Source organism: Herpailurus yagouaroundi, unplaced genomic scaffold, assembly GCF_014898765.1.
Source record: "Herpailurus yagouaroundi ecotype Mexico unplaced genomic scaffold, PumYag 29, whole genome shotgun sequence".
NCBI classification, from domain to species: Eukaryota; Metazoa; Chordata; class Mammalia; order Carnivora; family Felidae; genus Herpailurus; species Herpailurus yagouaroundi.
Genome location: NW_024412377.1, coordinates 6,741,439 through 6,765,120, shown reverse-complemented (window position 1 = coordinate 6,765,120; position 23,682 = coordinate 6,741,439). Strand labels below are relative to the sequence as shown.

The 23,682-nt window shown below is 44.4% G+C and overlaps 1 protein-coding gene and 1 long non-coding RNA gene across 7 annotated transcripts in view; one reads left to right on the top strand and one right to left on the bottom strand.

Moving 5' to 3' along the window:
* The window catches only part of SEMA5A (semaphorin 5A), a 482,742-nt gene that overhangs the window by 28,669 nt on the left and 430,391 nt on the right, over nt 1–23,682 (top strand). The window lies entirely within an intron of this gene.
* On the bottom strand, nt 886–3,962 carry LOC121042536 (uncharacterized). Its single transcript, XR_005796278.1, has 2 exons — nt 3,896–3,962; nt 886–3,642 (listed from the first exon to the last, which is right to left on the bottom strand). It is a non-coding gene; the product is annotated as an uncharacterized LOC121042536 (long non-coding RNA).

Below are 23,682 nucleotides of genomic sequence, written 5' to 3'. Positions count from 1 at the left end.
ATTGTGTGGGTTTTGCCGTAGTTTGTAGTTCCAGCTTGCTAGTCCTTGCCTTCAGCGCATGTATGGCCATTGGATACGTATCTAAAGACTTTTTCCTTCTCCTAAGACATAGAGTGCTCAGTGGCAAACCCCTAAAAGGCTTTGTTTCAGCATTAACTATGTGGTTAGAGAAAATAAAAGAGCAAATTAGGGAATTAGCACCAAACTAAAACGACACTGGCTTGGTCAAGCCGCTGGCTCAGGCTCTTCTTGCGTTCTGGTGACGGGAAACTTGTTCTCACTTTGCAGACCCAGAGTCGAACACTGGGAAGTTCAGGACTGTTATTCTTCCCTAATGTCACGTAAAACAGTAGCTTGAAACTTCAAGTTTTTTGGTTGATAGTCCTATCAACAACGTGCGATGCTCAAAGTAGAATGCAAACATTTGACTTTGAAACATCTTGGCGTTCGTTTTAGGTTTGAGTTGAAAGTCAGATGGTTGCTTTACAAAAAGCCACGGCCAGGAATGGCTGTGCAGACAATGTCAGCTTTTATTTGCACACTCTGTCAGTGCCTAATAACACGGTGATAATTAGCAGTGACATGTGTTACAGAGAAAGGAGGGAAACCCAGGACCAACTCACAAAGTGAGGCAAAAAGTCACATAAATACACTAGGAAGAATGGAATTCAACTTTATATTTATGTGCTTATAATATGCCATAGTTATTAATTTAACCCTGAGAGTAGTAATTCAAGTAGCAGCTGCCCCCAAATGAGCTTTCATTTATCAAGCTCAGAAAATATTTTCTACTCTCGTGTGGAATGAAAAAAAGTAGGTGAAAGATAAACATGTCATTCTGGGCTATAAAAACATCATGGAGACTCATATTTAAAATTGTTTTTACCTCCTGCTGTGATTCAGTATCTCTCTCTCTCTCTCTCTCTCTCTCTCTCTCTCTCTCTCTTTTTAGCAGAGTGGTCATTTTCTCCTTTTGGGCATCCATTAAACTTCAGGCAGTGTGTAAACTGTTCTGAAAAAAGAGTAGGCAATATCTGATCTGAAAGCGAGAGAGACCGAGACCAACGGAAAAACAGGAAACTCTATGGAAATATCCAAGGGAGGAGGCCATCTATGGCTGTGGACCTGGGTGGACGTCGTTAGTGGTTTAAGCTTTCCCGCTTTGTTTTCTCTGTGTAAATACCATGGAAATGTATATTGATCTTTAAGTAGGAAATCTACAGAGGACTGGCTTAGGAAACATAAAATGGGCAGGATCATTGCAATCCTTCCATCTTCCTTAGGTATCAGTTGGATATTTGAGAAGTTAACCTGAATTTCTTCAGTCTTGACACTTGGTGAGATGCCATCCTGCTGACCTTCAGGAATTGATGGGGACTTTCACCTAAGGAATTAGCTGACTCAAGTCAGGGCCAGTATATCCTCAGAGTACGTGAAAATCTAGACTGAGCACATGTAAATAACCCAGTTGTTACAACATGTAATTTAACCATTCCACTGCAAACCACACAACGTGTGATGGTGCTTGGGTAAAACATTTGTGTTACCGTCTTCCACAAATTCAGCTATTTTGGGGAATTTGCCCATAGTTAATGTTTCTGTGACTGAAACAGAGTGGTTTCGCCTTTGCCAATTGCAGGTCATTTCTGAAGTTTGTGTCCAGTTTCCACAGTTACTGCGTATGTTTCTTTTTTCTGTGATGATGCAAATCCTTGCCTTTCTTGACCTTGCTCACCTGTGGCTACCACAAACCATGACCAGAAGGGGAAAAACTCCTTTGTGTTAGTTTGCTTGCTTTTTCGTGCGTGTGTGTGCTCAGTCTGCAAATTTGAGTTGCTATGGTTACAGGACACTAGATTAGAGGGAGTCAGCTCATTGGTAAGGTGCAGCCCCTAGACTCTTTTGTGACATTATTTTCTTTGTAATGACCTGGGAAAGTAGGCTCTGTAAACTTGAGAGGTTTACTGATGCACAAAAACTGACCGTTTCACTGATTGGTTTTATTATATCCCTTATATTAGCCAAAGGATTCCCAGCCATTGGTGGGCTAGCCTCATTTGTTGTAGAAATTGATTTTCGTCAATAGTTTGAAAAAGTGAACCACAATAAGTGACTGTTCTTGGTCACGGTTGCACGCCAGGTTTTATCCCACGGCTTCTCCTCCCTGAAGGTCCATGAGAACACCCGAGGGTTCTGTAAAGATGTGGATCCTGATCCACGAGTCCGGGGCAACACCTGAGAGTCTGCATCTCTAAGAGCTCCCAGATGATGCCGATGCAGGGGTCTGGGGACCCCACTTTGAGTGGCCAGGAATCTGCTGCACGAAACTCCAGAGCCATTCAACACCTTGGAGAAATTTCCTTTTTTCTCCCGCGCAGATATTTAGTTAAGCAGGCTGGGCAAAGTTTCCACTGAATCTCGCTGTTGTTTATTTAGAAAAAAAACATGATACTTACCAACAGATGTCACAGAATTCGTTTTCCTATTAGCATTTGGTTACGTATGTATGTATGTATATGTGGTATGTGTGTCTGGTAAGTGTACGTGAGGTGGTGTGTGTGTGTGTGTGTGTGTGTGTGTGTGTGTGTGTGTGTTTATGTGTGTGCACCATCTTGAAGGCCGGGCTGAAGCCCAGCCGTCCATCTGCAGAGTTGTGCATGGTGTTTTACCCAGAGTAGATGTTTAGTAGATTTGTTCAGTTAATTGAACCGAATGTATGAGTCCTGTGTTTGAGGGGAACAAAAAGATTGTTTTTATAACGACTTGACAAGTCTCAAATAACTGCAGCTAAGAAAGGAGCACGTGAGTTAATGAGAGAACGGAACCCCTGTCACCGGTTCTGCGGGGCACCCTGATGGCACTGGGGGGGACAGTGGGGTTTACTGTGGGCCGCTGTGCCAGGGGACACAGCTGGGTTCTTAGCAGCCTTTTCTTTTCGCAGGCTAAGAAATGACATTCCTGTGATTCATTTATTTTCAGATTTCATACAGTCATTAACATATTTTCTTTTCTGCGCCTGTCATATCGGTTGCTGCTCAGGAATCCGAGCTGAAAAGCCGCAGCGCCTTCCTGATGGCTACTATTTCTGGGTTCTTCTCTGGTCAGCTGTGCTGCCCCCTGGGCTGCCCAGGGCCGTCATCAAACCCGTCTGGCCCATTTTGGTGGCGGCTGAAAGCGCTTTTGTGTGTGTCGTTCCTAGATGATCTAGGAGTAATTGGGAACGTCGCGCGCCTTCCCAGCTTGTCTGCTGGGCCTCCCGTTGCTGTAACGGTGTCAGGCACGAATTTTCACACTTACTTTAAGGACCTCAAGGAAAGCGTGCATGCACTCGTACTTTCACGAAGGCTGCCCTATGTCGACTTTTAAAGAAGTTTCTGCTCAGTTGCATGATGGACTCATGGGTTTTGAAATTGTATCCTCACGTGTATGATGCGTGATGCACATCTCCTGATAACATTAAGTTTCAGGTGCCCATCCTTTGGAAGTTGGGGGCAGGAAGGAAAGAGTCCGTTTTGTGGGGTGTGCGGGAGAAGGATGGGCAGCCAGCAACCTTGTGGCCGTCATCCCTCTGGCTGGGTCCCTACGTATACAGCCAGCTGGGAAGGAATTCTATTCTGATCACTGTAATGTATACTTCATTTACTTATTTTTATTTTTTATTTATTTATTTATTTATTTATTTAACGTTTATTTATTTTTTTGGGACAGAGAGAGACAGAGCATGAACGGGGGAGGGGCAGAGAGAGAGGGAGACACAGAATCAGAAACAGGCTCCAGGCTCCGAGCCATCAGCCCAGAGCCCGACGCGGGGCTCGAACTCACGGACCGCGAGATCGTGACCTGGCTGAAGTCGGACGCTTAACCGACTGCGCCACCCAGGCGCCCCTTCATTTACTTATTTTTAAATGTATGTTTATTTTTGAGAGAGCAAGAGTGGGGGAGGGGCAGAAAGAGAGGGGGACAGAGGATCTGAAGCAGGCTCCGTGCTCCGTGCTGACACCAGAGAGCCTGATGCGGAGCTCAGACCCGTGAACCACGAGATCATGACCTGAGCCGAAGTTGGACACTTAACCGACTGAACCACCCAGGCGCCCCTGTATATACTTTGTTTATACTTTCAGTTAGTTGTCCCCTAACCTAATGACAATTATTTGATAACTCGGTGTCCAGGTAAGAGCCGGAAGCTTGAGTTGGATTCTGTCTCTGACACCTTTGTTCCAAGAACTGCAGGAAATGGTGGGTGCTGTGAGTAGAAGAATGTGTATCTTCTGGCCTCTGGCCTCTTTTCAACAGAGTTGAAAAGCTGAAGTGCTTATTGCAGAAACGACTGAGGACCACAGCTACAGGACAGCGTGTCACCGAGGACAGTCAGAGCAATCGGAGGGGCAGGGGCATTTGTGATAACAGAATAAATTCAACTAGAAGGGCGTCCTGGGGGGTGGTGGGTGGAGAAGGAGGACAGAGTTTGCGTGCCGGGCACAGGCCTTCAGACACTCCTCAGGAGCTGGGGGGCGGGACAGGCTCAGCCATCAGCCTGAGCTGTGGGGGGACCGGCTCCAGACCTTCTGTGTCTTCCCAGGGTGTGAACTTTGCTGAAATAACTTAAAACTGGGAAAATTTGTTTTTGCTGACCTATTAAGTAGAAGTATGTTAATCAGCTCAGCAGTACCTGGAAGATAGCCAGGGGTCTGAGCTCAAATGTCCAGTGGCTTATTTTATACCCCAAATACCCCATGATCACGTTCAGATGATTATGTTTAACTCTTACATCCCGTGCCTGTAATGTCTTTGGACAGTGGGTTAATCAGTTGCTCGACAGCACAGGCTAATGTTAAATTAGTAAACTTTTATTTTTCTAAAGTGGATGTATAGAAATTACTTAATATAATATGACCAATTTCTTGTAGGGTTTTGGCTGCTGTTACCCAAATATGAAATGGAGACTGGGAGAGAGAAACATCTTGAGGAATCTGATTTTAAACTTTTTAACATCTCTGTTGCAAGAATGAAGGGATCACGGGATCCCATCCTGTAACTTTTCTCCAAGAGTTTCATAATACACAGGGGAAAGGTTTAAGTTTGAGTGGAGTTTAAACTCACCAGAGACTTCAAGAAGCCGGTTGTTAGTTATGAAGGATTCTTGGAAAGCACACATCCGTTTGTGAAGGTGATCCGGGAGTAGTTTGGAGTGATAGGTGTCGCCCAGTAAACATCCACTGCTGTGTGGGCAGAATGGTGGCCCTCAGAGCCTTCCTGTCCTAGTCCCTGGAACCCGTGCATGGTACTCTGCGGATGTGATGAAGTGAAGAGTCTTGAGACGGGAGTTTGTCCTGGATTGCCCACGTGGCTTCTGGGTCCAATCACAAGAGGCCTTATAAATGATAAGAGGGAGGCTGTGAAAGTTGCTACCGACAGAGAGGAGAAGGAGAGGTGAGGCAGAGAGATTTGAAGATGCTGTTCTGCTGGCCTGGAAGACGCGAGAGCACAGCTGTGGAAGCCGGAGAGGCAAGGAAAAAGATTCTCTTCTAGAACCTTCAGAAGGAGCGCGGCCCTGTGAAGGTCTCGGGGTCACGGCAGAGAAACCCTTTTCAGATTTCTGACCTCCAGAAGTGTGAGGGAAGAAATCTGAGTTGTTTTAAGCCACCGAGTTTCTGGTCGTCTGTTACAGCAGGAATTTGTTCTATAGGACATGGACGTGCCACTCGGCAACTAGTGAGTTTCGGCCTAAGTGCCTGTGGGTTTTGCGAGTGAAGTTAACATGCAAAAGTAGGATAGGCTTACATGGAACCGGAGTAGCTTTAGTGGATTCAATAAAGGCAGAATTAAGATGCGAAAAATTTAGAGGTTGACCCTGGAGGATAGATTGTTTAGAAAAGCTGTGGGAATGCATGGATCTGGTGATTCTTTACTGTCTCGGCATTTTGTGACCCCGCTGTGTGCACTACCGTCTGCTTTGTGCGAGGATAGCCGCTTCGCTGTACGTCGTAAGTTTCGCCGAGGGCGTGATGTCCTTCCCAGCCTTTCCGTCCTGGCTCCCTCTCTTCCTTCCAGACACAGGCAGGTGTTCTCGGTGGCTAACGTTTTCTGCAAGACGACTCTATAGGATGTGCATGGTTTTGATTTGACTTGATTAAGATATCTTAGGGGGGAAACAGTTTATTTTTAAAGAAATTTGATGCAATGTCGAGGAGTTGACAACTTCTTGGATGAAATGGAGTGCTAAAATCCTCTCTGGCTTATTTATTTATTTTTTACTGTAAAGATAGTGAAGTTCTCTAGCTTAATAATATTGTTAAGAGTGTATTGTTAAAGTCCTTAAGTTTACTAAAACACACCTTTAACCCAGGGGACTGTGATTTTTTCCTTTTCTTGTTCTTTTTCTTTCTCTTTTTCTTTCTTTCTTTTCCTTCATTCCTTCCTTCCTTTCCCCCTTCCTCCCTCACTCTTCTCCCCCTCCTCCTCCCCCTCCCCCTCCCCCTCCTCCCCCTCCTCCTCCCCCTCCCCCTTCTTCTTCTTCTTCTTCTTCTTCTTCTTCTTCTTCTTCTTCTTTCATTTCCTTCCTCCCCTCCCTTCCTTCCTTCCAAGTTCTCAAGATGAGAGATTTATTTTCCGAAAAGATTTTAGTGGGAGACGTCACATTGACAACATCGGACTCCCTTTAATCCTCATTTTGCATATTTTTCTTTTGCATCTCATTTTGATGAAATAAGAACATTTTTACTACTTGAACTTGGCTTCATTTTATTCTTTGTTTTCGTTAATGCTTTTCTTGCGTTGGCATAGAACACTATTTGATTCACAACACTCTAGGAAAAATGTTTAATTACTGAAAAACTTTGACTGAAATTCAGGAAGAGCATGCAGGGGAACATATTTGTTCAGGTTTGGTTTATATGACTTGCAAAAATAGATTAAAATAATCTGTAGCTACACCAAATTGGTGCTTTCCGTGAGAGGATTTGGTTTGAGTGGAACGGACAGAGATGGTGTCTAAGGCTTCCTTCAATTTGCACCTGCCTGAAAAGGAGAAGCAGAATGCATCACACTGCTCCTGCTGGCATGGGACCAGGCTCTTCTTGAAGTCTTTCCAGAACACTGTACCCAGTGCAGCAGGACTGAACGTGAATGTTGTTGACTTTCAAATTCATTCTGTGTGTGTGCGTTGAGACTGCTCAGTTACTATGAACGCCTAATAAGAAAAAAAAAGGAAAAAAGAAAGAAAAAAAAGAAAAGCAGCATTGGATTATGAATTAGAAGACCAGGCTTTCTACTTTTGGATTCATCAGGATTCATCACTTCCTACCAGCATGACTTGAGACGAGTCCCCTCAATGCACTGAGCTTGCATTTCTTCATTCGCAAAGTAGCAATGTCTGCTTTCTTCCACTCAGGATTCTTTGGAGGATTTAAAGACTTGGTATGCGGAAACGGTTCCTAAAGCATCATTTTATAGAAAAAGAAATGCGTAATTAGGAAGGTGTTTTGATCTTGCTGAAGTCAGATAAAAGTAAACTTTTCCCACACTTGTTTATTTCTTGGGTGGTGTTGACAGGAATCGGTTCTGTTCTTGAGCTGTGAAACTAGGGAGACGGATGGGGGCTGTTTCAGCTCCTGTTTCTTCTAGGAACCACAGTTGTGACTTCCCCCGATTCTGATGCCAGAGATCTAAGACTGAGGAATATCCCTTAGCCTTCATCCATCTCCATACGACGAAGCGTGTTTCCAGATTCTTCCAACTTTCATCTCTGTCTAAGAGAGAACAAGGTGTCTGTGCAAAAAAAGAGCAAATGGGAAGAGAAACCACATTGTGACACAGGATGGTATTGTATGCGTTTGTGCTGCGTACTGTTTGTCATATTTGTCCCCCCAAATTGGTGGATCCTGGTTCTTGGCAGGATGATTTAGCTTGGTCTTTAGATTAGGTTTGGGACACAGGTACAGGACGAGAGTATTTTCAGGTTGCCAAGCTAGGTCTTTCCTGGTTCTTTCATCAGGCTGTTGTCTCCAGTGCATCAAAGCTAATTTCCCTTAGATTCTGAAGAGGGAGAAATGATATTGCACAAGTCATTGCAGGGTCAGATAGTTTTCACCCTTGACATTGGCCCCTGAATCTGCCAGATAAAAAAGTTAGTTCTGTTGTTCAAAGAAGGGATCTCCTTGATTTAGTGTGAGCAGAACAAAACAAGACCTATTCCAATTATATATCACAATGAGTAATGGAGGCATAGAGGAATGAATCATTATTACCACACCAGAAGTCTCTCGAATGTGACACACTTTTCGGCCATCCGTAGGAGTGTGTTGCACAGTGGGAAATACAACTATAACGTTCATCACCCCAAGGGTCAAGGAATCTATTATAATTATTTCCTGTATATGAATTCCATAAAGGCTTGGATGAATTCATGACTTAAAGGGGCACCAGTGGCTACTGAGAGAACACAGAATATTTCCAGATTTTAATATTGATATGAGGAAAGATAGTATGTGATACTCATGGCTACAGAGTGTGGACTGATGTTTGATTGGTTAAAGACTACAACAACTTCTGATCGTTTGTTTGTTGGAACTGGCATGTAGGCCGAATGGGTTACGATTCTGTTTACTTGGCAGTTTTGTGTGTTTGTGTGTAATTATTGCCACCAGAAATACGTTTCAGGCTTGGATAACTGGGTTCCTTGAACCGATACCTGAAATTCTGTTTTACAGCATTTGTCTCCTGAGGGATTGGAAAGATAATCCTAACTTGGAAGGGCTTCTAATGTATACCAACACCTGTAAAATATTGTACATTTTGCATTAAGTTGGAAGAAGGGTCTGAAGTATTCATTTAAGAACGTGCAATTTTATTTAATTCAACCATTAGCTGCAATGGAGCAAGGATAACAAAGATTTCCTTAAAAACAGCCCATAACCCAGAAATGAGACCCCTTTGCAGCTGAAAATACTAGTATCTTGTAACCATGTGTAAATGAGCAGTTGCAGAGGGCTTGAAAAAGCAAGTTTCTAGAACATGGTATTTATCTCCCAATAGTTTGTGCTTACCGATCCAGAATTAAAACACCATGTATGAATCGTGCAATCACCATTTTGTAGGGCAAAATCTGTCCAGTATTGGGGAACTTAAGTGTTCAAGTTCACATAATGCTTCCAAATCAAGCAACAGACATTTATTATGTTATTATCCTCAGCTACAGTGCTTGACATCCTGTAAATCCTCAATGACCCTTTGTGGAAGGAATGAATGAGACAGTAAATGAATGGAAGATCGAGTGAGTGAATGAATGTGAGTTTTGGGCTGGGCATTGTGCCGGAGGCCAAGGGGGTAAAATAGTATGGAGTCTAATCGAAAGGCTTCTTTTAAAGTTCTTTCCAGATTCCGTGGAATTAATTTTCTTCTTAATCATCCTGGTCCTGTGGTTGTTGCCTCCCCAGAGAGTCTTTTCCTGGATGTCCTATTGTAAAGATCCCATTGCCATGCCAGTGAGAAATCTGCTGTTTCTAACTCTCCCTTTTGTTCTTTCCTCCCTCCTATCACTATTTGAAATAATATTCTTTCTAGTTTACATGTTATTTGTTTTTTGTCTTCTCCACTGAGGTCCACGATGGGAAGCACCTTGTCTTATGTAATAGTGTATTCATTTCTTAAATGAATGAAGAAATGAATCACGTGGAAAGAAACCATCTAGGGAGATCTGCTGATTTGCTTATAGTCTTTTTTCCTTATTTATTTATTTATTTATTTATTTATTTATTTATTTATTTAAATATAATTTGTTGTCAAATTGGTTTCCATACAACACCCAGTGCTCATCCCAACAAGTGCCCTCTTCCCTGCCCATCACTCACTTTCCCCTCTTCCCCACCCGCATGTACCCTTAGTTTGTTCTCAGTCCTTAAGAGAGTCTGTTTGGTGATTTGCTTATACTCTTACCCAGAAACTAAGTGTTAAGGTGAAATTCGGAGACTTCTTGCAGAATATAGAATATTAGAATGAGAAGGCCTTGGGCCCAAGTGAATGGACTGACTTTGTGGTGCTGCAGGGATCCTAGGGCTCTAGAACCAATAGTCATTCATTCAACAATTGTCTGTTGAATGCCTACTAAGCACTAGGCAATGGATGTTAGTGGATCATGGAAGAGATCTAAAAGTGGACTTCTCAAGTCCCATCCGATTTCTCATGTCCTCAGTTACATGGTCACCTGCTTTTGCACCTCTGGAGAGTGATAGCGGGCCTCTCCTTGAACCCACCTGATACCCTCTGCTTGGCCAGAATTGATACATGGTTGCAGATTACTAGGCTTCCCTTTTCTTTTTGAGGCACCGATTTCATTGCCATTCTGTTCACTGTTGGTCCCCCCAGAGTCATGGGCATCCTCTAGGGTTGCCAGTGAGACTGTATCTTGAACCTTTGTTCTTCATTGTAATTCACTTTCCATTTGTCACATATCCTTAAGTTCTTACTCTGTAATATGTACCAAGAACATGGTGACACGGCTATAGAATCTCACTGAGCTTCCATTGTGCCAGCGGAGATGGGAAGTCATAAAAGTGGCTTCAGTGAAGTGGAAGAGGCTATGAAAAGTCCAGAAGGTTCTAGGCTATATAGCTAGGGGAGGTGGTAATCGGGGGCATTCAGGAAAGGCCTTACAGAGGAAGGCTGTTATATGCACACCTGGGGAAAGCGATGGCCTGGGTGAGGTGGTGGAAGAGGATGTTCCAAGTGGAGAGAGCTGTGTGTTGGAAGGCCAGGGTGGAAGAAGGCTTGGGGCAGTGAAGAACTCGATACTCTCTTTCTAGCTAGTGTAGGCCCCATGCATCTGTGGGAGTTTTACAAACCCCTTTTTGCAGCCTGGAGAGTAGATTGGAGGAAGGCAAGATTGAATGCAGACAGACCAGTTTGGGAACCTCTTCAAAAATCCAAGCCTGATACAATGGCGGCTTTTAGTAGAGGCAACAGAGAGAAGCAGGTCCATTTAACAGCAATTTAGGAGGCTCAGCGTACAGGATGTGGTGACTGGTGGATGTGGCAAAAGGAGGGGGCTTCATGATGAGGGATATGACACTGGTTTCTTTCTTCATCTTTAGAAGAAGTGATGCTCCGTTCCAGGTGAGAAACTGGAGAAGGGGTATTCATTGTTGCCGGTGTTGGGGGTAGGGGGTTGAATTTAAATCTTTGGATTTTAAGACTTGACCCACTCCCAGTGGCTCATCTCTCCACGTTTGTTACCGTGGCTTTATACTCCTGTTCTGGAAGTGCTTCTCCACATTGCCTTTCTAACGTTTCCCTTTGTGCTGCAAGAACAACTTTGCATGGTGGACACATCTAGGATAGAACCTGAATCCTGCCGGGGTCACCATATGGCGGTTACCGGGGTCCATTTCCTTCTGTCTCAGACCTACTGAGAACTTAGTATTTTCATGCATTGCATCAAATATGGAAGCCAAGAAATGAGGAAAGACCTCAGGAGTGCATCCTGCAAAAAGTAATAAGCATCTGTAGCCGTATTGTGTAGAAGTCACGGAAAAGCACGTCTCACAAGAGAGCGGATGTGTTCCTGAAGAAGGTGAATAAGGCACGTGTAGGCAACACAAGATGATGGCATTCAGATAAACCGTTAACGAGAAGTCATACTGCGCCAGATGGCATTGCTTTCTAAGACTGCTTGCGCTCTCTAGAACTAGTTTACATGTAAATCTGCACCAACTATTCTGGGATGGCTTTGACTTGAAAGTGACTCGAAGATAATGGAGATATAAAGCCGTGACTCCAGGGCAATGGTGAAGGCGCCATTGCTCGCTGATCAAAGAGAGCACGTGCTCTTTTATTACAGCGATAAAACATAATTCGAGCTAATTGTGGTGGAACGTGCCCACATAAGCCATTACAATTATTTTATTTCTAGTAAAGTAGCACCTATGCTACCTCATTAACTTCATCCCGTTTCTAACAGGAGTAGGCATTGATCGTTCCGTGAGGAATTGACACCCATTTCCTCATCGGTGGTAGCAAACTCAAAGTAAGATCAGCTTTTAGCAAATACCCGGTAATTATTTAATTTTAAACGATCTCTTGGCACAAGCCCATGCTTCAGTGTAGTCCCAGAGAGGGGCTTTCTGTAGGAACCATGATGATCCTGGGACAGTGTGTGGAATGGGGGGCACGACTTCATTGTGATGGCGCACTCATGGGTATTGAGGCTGATTATGTTCTAGGATCTCATACCTGGGACCTGCTGTGCTGAAGCTTGCCATAGGCTTTGGCTTGTAAAGCCTTTGCTTTAATGGACCTCACCCCTTCTCAGCCTGGCTGCTTGCCATATTTGGCCCCAATCAGTAGGGGCACAACAAACACGCCCAGAGATTTCCCACCCCTGTCAGCCTCTCATCCCTTATTTTGATGCTGCAAGAGAGGCAGGGCCTTTACTTTCAACCCTGCCCCATGAGGGTACACTTTGTTGTACATTAAATCCGGCCCCTCCTTAAATGGGACTCTTGACAGTGGTCTCTCTAAAAATTGGACCACGTAAAATGTCCCATGATAGTTATTTGCGGCCCAAACCAAAGTTTTCAAAAGGAGACCCTTCATATGGATGTTTCGTTTAAAAAAAAAAAAAAAAACAACCAACTGTTAGAACTTTACGTATTAATACATTTTATAGCAGTTAAGTGTAGACACTAACAAACCGAGAAGTCAGATAATTTGTGCACCTTCTAACCAGTGGTTTAAAGTTAAAACAATTCGTGTGGTCTGCTAAAAGAGTCTCCTCATCACGGCTAATAGAAAATTAAATTTTTACAACTAAATTGACCCTGTCTAGTGCTAGTTCCATCTTCAAATGATTCTAAAAGGAAGCCTGAATTATCTGGTCCCTTCTATTCTTTCCTCTGTCTGTAGCCATCATGTAAATTATTCTGGTTAGATGTGTTAATTTCATCGAAATTTTCTCATGAGGTTGAGAGCCCCTTCCCTTGTCCACGGTCCCATTTCTCTTGATATCTACTTATACTTTTTGGTGTTATTTTTGGCATGTTTCATCTGGCTCTGTCCTTGAGGAATGTAGAGAATAGCTGCTGGGGTGACAGTTAATCTACCAGGACAAATTTCTGACTGCTCACTTTGAGACTCTCCTTATCATTGATCACTGAGATTATAAAGTAGGAAGTCAAAGACAGCGTGGAAGAAAAACCACGCTAACCATCCATGAGCTTGCGCTGTATCTCCTTATGGCAATTAGAAAATAGACCGCTGTCTTAGCTTTAGGAATCTGGTCTTCCTGTCGGGAAAGTCTGCTGCAGAGGTATTTTGGGTGCCAAATGCCAAGACTCTCCCTCTCTGGGGTCCTCAGGCTCAAGGTGCTGGGGCTCTTTGTGTGTGTGGGCACCGGCATGATGGTTGCTCTGCCTTCCTGAAGAGGGCGATTAAGTAACTCTCCTCCAAGGGCTTCGGGGAAGTCGGTGGACTGGAGGAGGTTTAACAGCCTCACTGTGTAATCAGAAAGGGTTCTGACAACCTGATGCCTCTTCCCAAGGGGGAAACGAGGCAGGGATCCATCTGGCAGACTACTTCCTGTTCCCCCAAACAGTGAGGCTGTATCTGGGCTCTCCCCCTGGTAATTAGTGAAAATCACTGATGGAGTGAGGTTGTAATTTGAAAGTTTGAGTCACAGAAATGTGAAGTGTAATTAAAACACCCCTGCACCACATGGACTTCTTCATTGGGTGAGCCACAGCCAATGAGCTCTCTGTTGAAAGCGAGATGATTTGGTCCTTTGGGAACCATAAAATGAGAGCTGGACCTGGGAGAGGAAGAGGGAAGTGGGCATCCCATCCTTTGTCTGCCTGCCATGTGAGCTGTTTAGTCATTATTGTAGTGATATTAGATGTTTCCAGAACACTTCCCCACTCCCCAAGCTGTTGTATTTTTCTGCGCAAATAGAAGAGGAACAGTGAAGCTAACTCAGGCTTTTAGTTTTTCAGCCTTATGAACTTTGTTGCATTTTTTTGTTCAGGAGAAATTACCAGGTGATGGATTTTGACTTCCATCGACAGTATGGGTATAGGAATGCTGAAGATGTTTGGGCATCAGGCTGTTACACCAGGCCTAGGGGGTTAGGAACACAGGGAGGAAAGTCTTAAGTCTTTGGAGGAGGTCATAGGTTGAAAACTGAAGATAGGATAAAAAAAAATCCAACAAAATGCCCCTCATCATTCAGTTGACACTTTAATGTGATCCATTGATGGTATCAGTAGCAATATGGCGTCTCTGCTCAGGACCCACCAATGACAGAGTGTCACCTGGCTTGGCCCTTGGTCCTCTTTGTCCTCATTGACCACTTTCTCCCTTGCTTCATCCTCCAGCCATGCTTGACAACATGCTCTTCCTTCAACTGCCAGGTGATGCCCATGGCTTTTGCCTTCCCTTCAGGAAGCTTCTGCCCCAACATCACCAGCTCAGGAACATTCTGCTGACTGCTCTGTCTGAGGTCACTCTGTCTCCTCCCTGTCCTCTGTTCTTCCTGCTTGTTACCACCCACTGTTACATTAGGTATCTGTGTATTTATTGGTTTATTCTCTGTTTCCTCTCCTGCATCCGTCCTCCGTGAGAATGAGGACTTTGGCCTGCTGCTATTGCATCTCTGGAGCTGGCAGAAGTTTCTGGAAAACAGTAGAGGCTCTAGCATATCTCAGTTGGGTATGGTGTTTGTTAAAATGAACACCTTTTGTGGAAACTGTGTATTTGTGAAAAATAAGCGTGTGTGTGTGTGTGTGTGTGTGTGTGTGGTTTAATAACATTAACATGGGGAAGATTGCAACTTACAATGTGTACCCACTTAATATCCTTACTAGTTAGAATGAGCTGTCATTGATTGGCCACTTTCTCCATGCATGGTGGAACTCTGGACACCTGCTGTCTTAAATGGTGCCAAGTGTTGGGGTTTGAAGAAACCTGTGACTTGAAATTAATCTATGTCCTATGACAACAAGCAGTTTCACAATACCCCTGGTGTCCGGGCAACGAACTTTTCTATCTTGAGGCAAGAATGATGTCATTTTAAGAGTGGGGCCCTTGTGCTTACTTTCATCCATTACTTGGTGTCCAGTGTTGGATGTGTTTGGTTATTATATGTTTTAAATATACACAGTTTTAGGATGATACTTAAAAAGCTTGGGGAAGGCCTCATGTGAATGTCCCAGCATTCAAGGTTAGCCCCGGGATGTGGAGGAATCTGCTGAGAGGCATATGGTAGTGGAGGGAACATCGGTGTTGGGGTGCCTGGCTCCTGTGTTTGCTCTGCAATCCACCTGCTGGGAGCTTTGCCTGGGAATACCTAGTCTCTGAGGACACCAGCTCTCAGGAGCAGAACAGAGTGCTGTGAGTGTCCAAGAATAACCTGTGTCTGGGCACCTGGCTCCTTCCGTGTTCCCTACTGTGTGGATCCCTCCCTTCTGCCCCAGCTCCATCTCAGGGTGCCTGTCGGGGAGGGCTTCTCTCCCGCAGACTGGCACCACAGCCACCGTGTCAGGAAAGTCTCTTCTTTGTGAGGTGTGGAGACCGGGAGTGTCCCTCTTGCCCACAGTGAGTCCTGCAAATGGGTGAGAACATTCAAAATGCTTTGAATTCTCTCTCTCTTGCTCACCTTCTGTGTTTCTTTAACTACTGGGAAGGTGGGGGGGGGCGCCCCGGTGGCTCAGTCGGTTCCCTGACTGTTGATTTCGGCTCAGGTCATGATCTCCTGGTTTGTGAGTTCAAGCCCCATGTCGGGCTCTGCACTGGCATTGCAGAGCCTGCTTGGGATTCTCTCTCCCTCTGTCTCTGCCCCTTCCTGGCTTATGTTCTCTCTCTCTCCCTAAGACAAATAAACATTAAAAAAAAGTGATTCATAAATACTGGAAAGGCCACATGTGCTATTTCCTTTCACTGACAGCTCTATCCCGGTGACTCACGTATCTCCTGTGTCATCGCTATTTGGGGAACGTACCATATGCAAAGCACAGTGCAGAGTGATCAAGAAAAATGCCTTCTCTGGAGGAAAACTTTGCTGCCCTGGAGAATAGAGTTGGGGTTTAGTGTTCTAGTGTCCCTTCGGAAAACCATGCGGGGAATCAAAGACCTGAACGAGATCTGCTGGTCCCTGACACCTCCCCTTTCCTACCCCCTCTCATCTTTGCTTCTTTCCTCTCCGCTTCTTCTTCCTCCTGTCTGCCCCCAGTTTGAACCCTTTGGGAGGGGCATTTCATGATAGAGTGGCCTCTGTGTCCTCCGGCCGCTGGTCTCTGGTCGATTTCAAAGACGTGACTTTGCAGTTGAGGGCTGAGGGGTAGGGCCCCCCACCAGGGCCGCGCGCTCCGGTTTCGCTGGGAGGGCGCCAAGTGCCAAGGCCAGCACGCGTTTGCAGGAGCAGGCCGGCTGACCCTCGAGGAAGCCGTGGAAACTCTGTAAGCCCAGGAGGCAGCGTGTTTAGAGGGACTCACGGCCGTGAGGGAGGCCAGGCCGGCTCCCTGCTATTTCTGGCGTGAGGTTTTCCTGGGATGCCGTCAGCCCTGGCAGGCTCACCACGCTGTGCGTGTCTCTGTAACTTCAGATCCTGTGCGCTCTGGAACGCGGCTGACACAGCCAGGCATTCTTACCTTGGGCCAAATGGTTCTTCTGACGTGCACATATTTCAATGGGGATGATTCTCAAATAGAAGGACAACTTGGTCTATGCTGCACATAGGCGGTTGCTTCTGCTTTTATTTATCAGATGCTAAGTGTGTGTGCACATGGTTCCTGTGCCGTATCGTATCTGCTACCGAGCAGTAACTCTATTCTCCGGGGAAAATGGTCCATGTGGCGTGCAGGGGGGGTTATGCCTTTTCTTCAGTCCTAAACGCAGACCCTTCAGATGCTTCCACAATATTGTCATTTTATGTAAAAAAGGTATTTAGGGCCAGAGAGTGAGAGTTGACTCAGAGGCCTCATGATTAGATATGTGTCTACTTTGGTTTCTGTAGTGGCTTGGAATATTTTAAGTACTGTTCCGATGCCCTGAAAAAAAATGCAGGTACTTGAATTCCATTACATGTTCAGTAATTCTGGTTGAATAGTCCAAAAATTGTACACGTTACGCTTTCTATCAGTGGATTAACAGGAAGCTTTAGGTTTTCCTTTTGCAACAGTTTGGAAAATGTTTAGTTGCATCTACTGGAAATCTCAATTCATGGCAGATCAGCCAAGTAAGATCTGTGTTATTGTCATGTAGCATGCTGTGTGTCCAGGGCTGGTGGGGTGCCCTTGGGCGACTGTTGGGACCCAGGCTCCTTCTCGCGTTCTCTCAGCCATCTTCGGTGTGTGGCTTTTGTCTTTATGCCTGCTTGGCCTCTGAAGGGTGCAGGAAGCCCACTCCCGTGTCCCCTTTCCTACAGCTGAGCGCCTGTGTCCCAGCAGGAAGGGGGAGGCAGCCTCAGTGTGTGTCTGTTCCTGTTGGCAAACTCTCCCGATTCCCGGCTTGGCTTTTGGATGCTTTCCTTTGCCCACTTAGTATTTCTTTTCTTATTCTGCACATAGAGGAGCACCCAGAAGAGTATGTGTCTGTGTCTGGGTATATATACTTTATAATAGAGTATTTTATATACACACACTTTCTCATTCAGACACACATATGCGTATTTCCATATTTATCTTTAGAGTAAAAGATAACTTATCAGAAATTTAAGTTCTCTTATCTCAGCCTTCTACATTTTAAAATATGAATATCCATGGATATTCTTTCTCTTTCTTTTTTTAATGTGTATTTATTTTTTTTTATTTTTTTTATTAAAAAAAATTTTTTTTTCTACGGTTTTATTTATTTTTGGGACAGAGAGAGACAGAGCATGAACGGGGGAGGGGCAGAGAGAGAGGGAGACACAGAATCGGAAACAGGCTCCAGGCTCTGAGCCATCAGCCCAGAGCCCGACACGGGGCTCGAACTCACGGACCGCGAGATCGTGACCTGGCTGAAGTCGGACGCTCAACCGACTGCGCCACCCAGGCGCCCCGATGTGTATTTATTTTTGAGAGGGAAAGAGAAAGACAGAGTGTGAGTGGGGGAGGGGCAGAGAGAGAGAGGGAGACAACAGAATCGGAAGCTGGTTCCAGGCTGTGAGCTGTCAGAGCAGAGCCAGAAGCAGAGCTCCAACTCACAAACCGCAAGATCATGACCTAAGCCAAAGTCAGACGCTTAACCGACTGAGCCACCCAGGCGCCCCTGGATTTTATTTTTCTAGGGTTTGTTATTAAAATTCTAATAAAAGGTTAGAGCTTAAGTTGCGTTAGCAAACATTTCAACAGTTATATGAAGCTGCTAATATATTTTGTGAATCAAACGTGTTTTAATTGGAAAAACCCTGTCTTATATAGAAGGTTGCTAATTAATTTTTTCCGTACTCTGTATTATATCATCATAAATCTCAAGAAAATCAGTGTAAGAAATTCTAGCTTCACACAGTGGCCGTTAGAACAGTGTCTGGGGTTTTTTTCATGAAGGTAAGGATAGGCAATTCTCTTACTAGGGATTTGGTGTGATGTCTAATGAACAATTTAGCTTCTGAAGACGTTGATGAAAGATTCTTATGGAGTAAAGATCCAGCTTAGAAGGGATGGGAGAAAGTGTACTTGACCCTAGACCAGAAACATTTTCCTTTTCTGAAATGAATGCAGTCTGGGTAGAGCCAGGCCCCAGCCATAGCCCAAAGCTTGTGCATAGGGTTGCCAGAGAGAGCAAATACTTTAGTATAAGTACGTCCCAAATGTTGCAGGAATATAGTTATGCTAAGACATTGTTCATTGTTTATCTGATACGCAAATTCAACTGGGGGCCTTGGATTTTGTCTAGCGCCCTCTACTCAGGGCACATCTGTGTGGGGCACTGTGCTGGCTTGGCCTGGATTAGCTCAGTGTAGTCATTCGTTGGTGGTAGAGTGGTGATGCCTGGATCAGCCGAGAGAAAATGAGTATTTTTGGTTGTGTTACGAGGCGCACAGTGATGAGAGATGCGTATATTAAGAGCTACCGTGATTAAACCTTTGGGATAGTTGGTGTTTTTCCAGAAGGCACTTCACACGTGTCTTAGGAGCAGAAGTTGCCTTACCATTTGGAAAGAATTCGCTTCGGAAGCCTCATGGGGATGGCGTCCGCCCCACTGTCACGATCAATTTGTGGGGAATTTACAAATGATCGAGCCTGAACCATGTGTCGCATTTAATAATGTATTGTTAATAACACAAAATGAGTTGAGGATTAATCAAAACTTTATAAACTGGTGCTAAATTAACTTAGTGATTTGCAACTGGCTCTGTGTGGTCGGCTTGTTGACAATAACTTATTAAAAAAATCGCAATTTCTTCTTAATTGCATGTGTGGTGCTGTAGGGTGATACAGAAGATATTAAAACATGAGTAACAGATGGATGCTTGCTAATGAGCTCCACATTCCATACATTCTCTCGTTACTGTTTTCCCTTTATTCGTATACCTATTTCCGTAAAATATAACTTTCCTTTTTCCAGACACCACCAGCTTTGGCCTTTTTACTCTTTCTACATTTCTTATCTCAATTTCTTCTTGTTGCCTTACTGTGTGATAGAAGTTTCCCTGCTCCAGAATCCACTTGGAATTTGGTGGATGGAAGTTAATGATACGTAACTAGGTCGAAACGCTTGCAAGATAATGACAGTAGTTGTGTACCGATGATTGTGGTTTTGTTGCTTATTTGCCATGGCTGTAGTTTCTTTGTTCCTAGTAAAAAAAAAAAAAAACAAAAAAAAAAACAACTGATGAGTCAAGGTGTCCATTCTGGACCATGAGAAAAGATGTCAGGGGTCAAACTTCATGCTCCTACATGAGCTTATTCGTAGGGCCTACCGTGCGTAAGGCATTGACTGACATTCAGAAATACAGGAGGTCTTTCTCTGATTTCAAATAGGTTGCAGTTTAATAGGGAAAGAAGGGAACATATCCAGATAATTAGATCAATGAGCCATTCTTCATGTTCCGTAGGGGGGCAAGTCTTCTTCGTGCCATTATTAATAGTACAATTTCTGTGATTTTGTGGTGCATTCGTTACCAAATACACCCATCATTTCTAATCCATTGCTTGCATTTTTTCTTTATTTGGCAGTTTTTCAGTAATGGGCATGACTAACAAGAGACTTTTTTTTAGTAATAGAAAGTTGACTTGGGTGGGGATAGAAAGAGAATAAAGGGCCAACATAAAAATATTGATGTTTTCACTAATTGTTTTTCAGTTGCCCCATAATGGTTTGTGAAATCTTAAGAGCAGTGACACTTTCTAAAAAATTTTTTTTAACGTTTATTTATTTTTGAGAGATAGAGACAGTGAACAGGGAAGGGGGCAGAGAGAAAGGGAGACACAGAATCTGAAGCAGGCTGCAGGCTCTGAGCTGTCAGCTGTCAGCACAGAGCCCAATGTCAGCACAGAGCACAAACCTTGAGATCATGACCCGAGCCGAAGCCAGAGGCTCAACCAACTGAGCCAAAGTGCCCCAACAGTGACACTTTGGATTCCTGGGAAGTCTCCTGGTGGTATTTGTTGGTGGGACAGTCATCCATTTTTGTGACCAACTGCTTCCGGCTCCTTTGCTCCCCACCAGATGGCATCACGAAAGCGTGAGCATCCTTCCTACCCAAGGGAAGGGCTGGGACCTTTTCCTGTGCTTATGTTTACACCCACTGTTTTGCATTTACTCATTTGATGTAGCATTATCATAATTGCAGCATGCATACATTTTCGTTACATTTCTTTTAGCTCGCAGTAACTCATCTGTTGATAGAGTGGGTTCTGTAATTGTTAATCATATACAAAACAAAAACAAAATACAAAACAAAAACAAATGATAATGCTGCTGAATCCAGCCCAGCCAAAAGCATGCTAAACCATTGCCTTTCATGTTCATGGTTCAAGTCTATCTCCAACATCCAGGCTTAGGTCATAATGGCCCCAGGCCTGAGACGTATTTTGGGTCAGAGTTGGTTATTATAGTACTTGTATGACATACCCATAAGAAATGAGCAGCTCCAGAGAATATACGCTCATCTACTGTTCCGGACTGTTGTTCTCCCTGGTGTGATATTGCTGTCTGAGAAACAGACCCTTTGAGTCCCACATCTGCATCCTGGCTGTGACTCCGTGAGAATCCACAGAGTAGTCCGGAAAGAGTTGAAGCATAACAACCACTCTGTCTTTAAAAAAAAAAAAAAAAGTCTTAACTTCCAGAAAAGTGTACTAAGGTTTCTGACATTTATTTCTGAACTGAAATAAAATATGGCAGGGTTTGTTGTAATTTTCTTAAAATAAATGGATGGATTGTGAATGAAAGTCGTGTTCCTCTAGAGTGGCATTGCCGTGTTTTAGAATCTTCATGTGTATTTATGATAATGATGCTCTCAAATGTATCATTGTAATTTTGTTGTTGTTCCAGAAACTCTTTGGTATAAAGGTAGCAAATACATCTTTGAGTGTGGGCCCAGGATTTGTTCTCTGTGGGCAATAATTGCATCCAGTTTCAGGAAGTGGTTTCTCAATTCTGAATGAATGGATATTTCATCAGGGTTAATGTTGTATAAGCGTTGTAAGATGTGTTGGTTGATAGCAAGAAGCTTAGGAACGCTTGACACTTATTTCTGAGAATCCACCATCTGCCAGGATCTGGAAGGAAATATAGAAGCCAAAGCCAAGGCCAGGTACAGGAACACTTTGCTGGGCCTTTGCTCCAATCCCAACTTAGCCTCTACCCTCCAGTCCTCATTCCCCTCTACTTCTTCTGAAGTTGCTAGATTAGAGACTAGATCCCAAAGCAGGCCAAGCCTTCTTCTTTCCCCATTTCCCTGCAAACCTGTCTGAATCTTGACCTGACCTCTTCACTGTAGAGGAAAGGCCAACCCAAGAAAAAGATCACGCCAGCCTACATTCAAGAAGCAGTTACGGGAGTGCCGAGGACAGGCCAGCAGCTCCCCGGCGCCCAGGACTTCTCTGGTTTAAGGGCTGACGCTTGGCTTCTCGGGCTGTCAGAATTCAGGCAGGCTGCTGGCGCTCATCTTGGTTCCCGACCCGGGTGAGAGAACCCGAGAGCCCCCTCCTCACCCAGATGGACGCCTGCCCCTGTTTTTCCTCCTTTCCCATCACTTTACCTCTCTGACCTAATGGGAAAGAAGCACTCTCGTAGAACACAGTGAGGCATCTATTTCCCGGAACACAGCTGTCTAAAAACGCCTTTGAACTTGAGCACTGTCTCGCACATGAGGAAGGAAGGATGGCTGGGAGGAGCCTTGGGCGTCCTGAGCGAGCATCCCTCACCTGTTCAGTGTCTGCTCATTCCTGAGTGAGGGGTCAGGGCTGAGGGATCCAGGGCAGTCCACTGCACGTATAAGGCGATCATGAATACCGGGGAAAGTAGAATGGGAGGCAGTGGTTCTCTCCAGGTATGTAAGTTACACATCAGGTTTTTTATGATGTCAGTAGAAAAATGTGTCTGAGCAATAGAGACATTAAAGGTGCAGAATGACTCAATAATTTAAAAGTCAGCTGTTCTCTTTCTGTTGAGGTGGCCAAAGGGACAGATCAGTCAACATTGCTGGTGGCTCCCATTTGGAGTTCAAGGTACTACGGTGACTTAACGGGACCTCAGTGGGTATGTTGTTCCTCAGTCTCCCTGCAGTTAACTTCGGATGGCCTCTTTGTATTCATTCCTGTTTCCAGCTTTGCCTGCTTGGTGATCCCAATAATTAGCGTGTAATTTATCGAGTTAGAATACAGTAGAGTGCATCTGCCTTTGGGCGCCAGCCAAGAGTCAAGCTGGCCACTGTCAGATGAGGAAAGAGGGTCCCAACATCTACCTCCTGTGGTTTTAGTGAGAAATTAACGAAGGCAAATCAGCCTGGTGGTTGAGAGCAGCCGCAGCTTGGAAGAGAGAGGCTCATGGCTGAATCAGTGCTCCTCACTTTTTAGCTGTGTGACCCCGGGCAAGGTACGGACTTTTGTGGCCCCTGCTCCTCTTCTGTACAATGAAGACGATAACGGCGCATCCTTTTGGGGTCTCTTGAAGATGGGGTCACCACCTGTAACATGCTTGCTTGCCTGGTGTCTCAAAGCGCTGGTGAAAACTAGCAAACACAGTCTACGTTATGAACCTTCCTTCACATGTCACCGGAGTATCCTGGGCCCCTTGACCCGAAGTCTCAAACATCGTGAGGTCCGCCCAGTTACTGAGATGTCTGCGTCCTGGCTGCTTCCTCTGTCCTTGGTGCTATGGCAGACTCCACTCCCAAGTGAGGGTGTCCAAACATTGTGGGCTCTGTCTGAAAATATCCTGGGAAGGCAGCAGGCATCAAAATACATACGGCTCTTTCTGTTTTAAATAAAAAGATACTTGAGCATAATGATTTTTGCGGCGGTATGAACAATGGTGATGCTTTTCTCGCAAAACCACTATATATATATATATATATATATGTATGTATACATACATATGTATATACATATATATGTATACATATATATATACATACATATATACACACATATATATGTATGTATATATATATATACACACACATACATACACACACGTATGTATACGTATATATATACACACACGTATATATACGTATATATACACACACATACATACACACACACGTAT